Genomic DNA, 6,264 nt, shown 5'->3' with positions numbered 1-6,264 from the left:
GATTCTCCTGGGGTTAACTTGGGTAACTCCTTTGCTTTTCTGTCGTATATTCTCTTGTACCTCGTCATATATTCTTTTGTACCTCTGCTGTCGTCTATGTATCTGCTGCTTCAGAAGTACTACTTGCAGTTCAAGTAGCTTGGTAACTTAGAACCGAAAACCTCTGCTCCTTCACATCTGAGCTGGGGAAAATCCATTCCTGAGATTGGAGTATTACGATACCCCAAGGCAAGGTATGGGTCTCTTCCAGTACCTATAGATTTCTTTAAGATTTTCTTAATAGTCTGAACTGTTCTCTAGCTCTGTCCATTTGACTGAGAATAGTGGGGACTCGAGGTATCCTGGTTTATTCCCCTTTCTCTTGCAAAGTTTATAAAGTCATAACTGCCAAATGGCATATTGTCTGAGACAATCGTCTCAGGAATTCCATGTCTTGCAAATGTAGATTTTAAGTGTAGTATTACACGGTCCTGACTGTTTTTGTCTCAGGGTATTTGGAATAATCTACCACAACCACGTCTTTAGCCTCCAAAGCCATAATGTCTGCTCCCACTTTCTGCTTTGGCCTGTGATGCCATAGAATGCCTTTAAAGGTATGGCATTAATTTAGACCAAATTCTAGTGCAGATTTTTTAAACAAATGTCGCAAAGCTTTGGGATGAGGCTGAATGAGCAGTCGAGGCATACTATCTCTGTGGCAGTGTTGCAGTTTCCCAAGGAACACGTAATCAATATGTGACCACCCCTCATATCTACCTCCAGTCTTGGTCATATCGGTGCCCACATCTCTGTATGCAAAGATTCCTGACCGTCTGGTGGTGGTCACTTGGTGGTCAGTCTGACCCATCTGGACAGGGTTCTCTAGAAAAGAAATATTCACAAATTGAAGTATCTAACTCCTCACTAGTCAATCATTAATAAGTCCAGTGGCTTAAATTATTCTCTAAACAAGAAACATGCTGTTACAGTTATCTGTTGTATGCTTATCTAAGGAAACTATATATACAAATCTACGACTGTGTCGAAAAAGTCTGTATGCTCTTCAGTTTTGTTCTCCTTGCACAAGTTCAGATACTGTCTGGCAGCATGTCCCAGGACAATGTCATCTCTGTCCTTCTGGTTCTTCTGACACCTTGAGGGAGGGAGGGGTCAGATAAGATGACATGCTTTGCTCCTCTGACATCCATTTTATTGGAATTTTTGTGTGGTGTTGACTTAATCAATCCATGTACAAAACCAACATCGCACATGTACACTGCATTGACATTGGCTAGAAGTTCTAAACGAGTTCAAACCCAGGTCACATCTGTGGCACAGCAGTAAAATGCCATATAATGGCACCGAGTGCAGATATGGTAAACATTTGTCACAAAGCTTCGGGATGATGTTGAATGAACAGTCATACATAATTCCCCCAGGGCCAAACTCTCTGTATGCAAAGATTCCTGACCGTCTGGTGATGGTCTCTTGGTGGACAGTCTGACCCATCTGGATGGAGTTCTCTAGAAAAGAAATATTCACAAAGTGAAGTATCTAACTCCTCACTATTCGATCATTAATAAGTCCAGTAGCTTAAATTATTCCCTAAACAAGAAACATGCTGTTACAGTTATCTTTTGTATTCTTATCTATGGATACTATATATACAAATTAAAAATAAAATACAACGCACATTGTTCAATGTTTCTATCTAATTCTTCAATTAAATGAAGCTGTCTTTCTATTTCCTCTTGAAGTGACATGGTTGGAAAGCCAATTCAGAACTTTAAGATCCCACCGAATCTTAATGAAAAAACAAAAGTATTGGGAAATTTTGATTATATTTCAGTCCATGCCAAATACTTTTCAACTCACTGGCCATTCGGGCTCTGTAAACTGTGTTTTTAATGTTAATTCTACTCTTGAGAGTGCAGTACTGAAACTAAAAGTGCTTAATTAAACTAAGGTTCTGTTGGCTACTACAATTTTGCAAGGCCCTTTCCTATGGCACAACGTACGCTCTTTGCATTCCTGAATAGTTTAAACGTACCCTATCTCTACTAAACATGCCCTGTGAATCTTTCCAGAAACCCCTGTGATGCCAAAAATATATGTTGGGGCGACTTTTTGCATATGCTTTGAGATGTAAATTTGTTTTAACTACCTTTTCATTGTAAGACCCTGTATCTACATAACGTGGCAGCAGTTGTCCAATGATGACTAACGTAACGCTTGGGAAACTGATCAAGTCCTCAGCAAATTTCAATACCTCCTGTGCAGCTTCCATGTTTCTTTGCCAAATTGTTGCCTCCTACTTGAAGGTATACTACATCTGGGTTATAGCTAGCTAACATATGCATTTCATTTCTAAGAGACTTAAGGCCCTTACTAATTACACCTCCCCCTATGCCATGACAGACAACTTGTACACTAGTCCCATCAAAACCCAGATTAAAATAGTCTTCTTGCAGATTTTCTACAGTTTGCCCTAACCTACGAATGTATGAGTGACCCAGTGCTAAAACCTTGTGAACCATTCTGAATAATGCGAGACAAGTCAAGTTCTGTGTAAACTGAATGCAAAATTCACTAAATACTGCAATAGCTTAAACTTTGAGCTTAAATACTCAAACAGGTTCTAAAATTTAGGTACTCACCCTTGTTGTGAATTTGATTAACTGGTGATCGCCTCTTTATGGTACACTTGCGTTTTGCTTGATATTCCTTGTGGTACTGAAAAACTTCAAGAAACTTTATGAAATTCATTAAAAACTCTTCTCTCCTGAGCATGTACTGCTAGGTTGAAAATTTCTCAGGAAGTGAGAGAGAGTGTTCTTTGTTTTTGGTGAAGCTGAACTCCTTATGATTCTGATTGGCTGATCATAATGAGACTAGGTTGTCCAATCAGGTTTTGCTATACTGGTATCCGACCAGTGTCACTTGGTAGTAATTAACTTAACAGCGTGAAATACTGGTATCCGTTCAGATACTGCAGCATGCCCCAGAACAATGTCATCTCTGTCCTTCTGGTTCTTCTGACACCTTGGGGGAGGGAGAGGTCCGATAAGATGACATGCTTTGCTCCTCTGACATCCATTTTATTGGAATTCTTCTGTGTGGTGTTGACTTAATCAATCCGTGTACAAAACCAACACCGTTCATGTACACTGTCTTGACATTGGCTACAAAGTTCTTAATGAGTTTAAACCCAGGTCATATCTGTGGCACAGCAGTAAAATGCCATATAAACACTCCTCACTATTCTTTTTTTTTTATTGCAGAAAATAGAATGAATAACTATACAATTGTAAGTCAACTAATAAAATAATTAATTATCGATACCTGAAGTGGCATACAGGATCATATACTGAGAGAAACAGAAAAAAAATAACAAAGACAATAATAAAAATTATACATAAGAGACAAACAAAAAAAGACATATCTAACTAATATATATTTAAAAAAAAAATAATAATAATGGATACATTGAGGACTAATACGCACAATTTCTTTTTACCTGAAACTATTCTAAGAGTAACTGATGATACTAATAATAATGATAATAATATCAATACCAAAGTTGCTCCATCTCTGTCTGAAGACAGGCTGCCTCATAAGGTGACAGGAACGAGTAGTGGATGTGATCTCGTAGAGTTACCACACCTGTGCCGTAGTAATCATTTTGTTGGCAAAGGCAATAATCAACCTCTGCTGCTAGGGCACCTCTGCTAGTCTTCAGGGCCAACCTTGTAGCACAGTTTGTAATGTTGCCGTGGCCACAGGAGATCACTTTCTCCATCTGATCTATCCATTCAAGGGTTTTAGAAGGGACTGTTCCATCGCAGGGATGAAACAGATCTGATAAGTCTTGCAGAGAATGTCTCTCCTTCTCTTCCGCCCATCAGAGTCCTTGTCTGTCAGCCTCCACCTGTCTCTGCTCTGTCACTTGGCATTTGTTCTCGATCAACGCATGAAACTGTTCCTGAGGCATCTTTTTTTCTGGTATTTCTTTTTCGTGTTCACTAAGCCCAGGTCCTGGCGAGCTAAGCCACTGTAAAGATAGTACCTTTACTTTTCAATGTTCTTGGATAACGCAATTGATGGTTTGGCCATGCCAACGTCTGACACTGCTGTCTGATTGCCCATCAGGTGAGAGAGGTCAGCCCTGTCACCTATGTGTACTTGCTTGCAACATGTGTTGCACATGTGTGCTTTTAGTGATAAGTTCTCGTCAGATACACATGTCCAACTAAAAACAAAAAAGTAATAATATTAATGATAAAAATAGTAATGTCATTTAAGAAAAGAAAAAACGAAGTATTAAAAAAAATAATTTTAACTGTAAAAAAGAAAGTTGAACTTCTTTTACCAACAAACAATGATAACTTACATTGCTGGCTTTCTGTTGTGTGTTTCTTATCTTGGAAACCTGATTGTCCACACAAATCACAAAAAAAAAGTGTAAGTGTAAGTTGTTTGAAGCTTTAAGCCATCTTTATGCACTCTTTTATACGCTGCAGCTTATGGCTCGTGTCTTCTGTTCCTCCTTAATGAATGACCATTGCAGCTTACTACATAGGACAGATGATGTGCGCCCTCTTAACAACAGATGATGTGCGTCCCTCTTTACAACAGATGCTGGCTTCCATTCTCCCTGGCATTGAAGATCGACGGATTCTCCTGGGGTTAACTTGGGCAACTCCTTTGCTTTTCTGTCATATATTCTCTTGTACCTCATCATATATTCTTTTGTACCTCTGCTGTCATCTATGTATCTGCTGCTTCAGAAGTACTACTTGCGGTTCAAGTAGCTTGGTAACTTAGAACCGAAAACCTCTGCTTCTTCTCATCTGAGCTGGGGAAAATCCATTCCTGAGATTGGAGTATTATGATACCCCAAGGCAAGGTATGGGTCTCTTCCAGCACCCATAGATTTCTTTAAGATTTTCTTAATAGTCTGAACTGTTCTCTAGCTCTGTCCATTTGACTGAGAATAGTGGGGACTCAAGGTATCCTGGTTTATTCCCCATTGCAAAGTTTATAAAGTCATAACTTTCAAATGGCATATTGTCTGAGACAATCGTCTCAGGAATTCCATGTCTTGCAAATGTAGATTTTAAGTGTAGTATTACACGGTCCTGGCTGTTTTTGTCTCAGGGTATTTGGAATAATCTACCACAACCACGTCTTTAGCCTACAAAGCCATAATGTCTGCTCCCACTTTCTGCTTTGGCCTGTGACGCCATAGAATGCCTCTAAAGGTATGGCATTAATTTAGACCAAATTCTAGTGCAGATTTTTTAAACAAATGTTGCAAAGCTTTGGGATGAGGCTGAATGAGCAGTCGAGGCATACTATCTCTGTGGCAGTGTTGCAGTTTCCCAAGGAACACGTAATCAATATGTGACCACCCCTCATATCTACCTCCAGTCTTGGTCATATCGGTGCCCACATCTCTGTATGCAAAGATTCCTGACCGTCTGGTGGTGGTCAATCTGACCCATCTGGACAGAGTTCTCTAGAAAAGAAATATTCACAAATTGAAGTATCTAACTCCTCACTAGTCAATCATTAATAAGTCCAGTGGCTTAAATTATTCCCTAAACAAGAAACATGCTGTTACAGTTATCTGTTGTATTCTTATCTAAGGAAACTATATATACAAATCTACCACTGTGTCGAAAAAGTCAGTACGCTCTTCAGTTTTGTTCTCCTTGCACAAGTTCAGATACTGTCTGGCAGCATGCCCCAGAACAATGTCATCTCTGTCCTTCTGGTTCTTGATACCTTGGGGGAGGGAGGGGTCAGATAAGATGACATGCTTTGCTCCTCTGACATCCATTTTTTTGGAATTCTTCTGTGTGGTGTTGACTAAATCAATCCATGTACAAAACCAACACCGTTCATGTCCACTGCCTTGACCTTGGCTACAAAGTTCTTAATGAGTTTAAACCCAGGTCACATCTGTGGCACAGCAGTAAAATGCCATATAAACACTCCTCACTGTTCTTCTTCTTTTTTTTTTTTTTTAATTGCAGAAAATAGAATGGATAACTATAGAATTGTAAGTCAACTAATAAAATAATTATCGATACCTGAAGTGGCACACAGGATCATATACTGAGAGAAACAGAAAAAAAAAATGACAAAGACAATAATATAAAGTATACATAGAGACAAAAATATATATATATATATCTAACTAATATATATTTAAAAAAATAATAATAATAATGGATACATTGAGGACTAATACGCACAATTTTTTTATACCTTAAACTATTC

This window comes from Lingula anatina, chromosome 10, assembly GCF_051362555.1.
Source record: "Lingula anatina isolate TDL-2025a chromosome 10, LinAna3.0, whole genome shotgun sequence".
NCBI lineage: Eukaryota > Metazoa > Brachiopoda > Lingulata > Lingulida > Lingulidae > Lingula > Lingula anatina.
Note: the sequence above shows the minus strand (reverse complement) of the source record.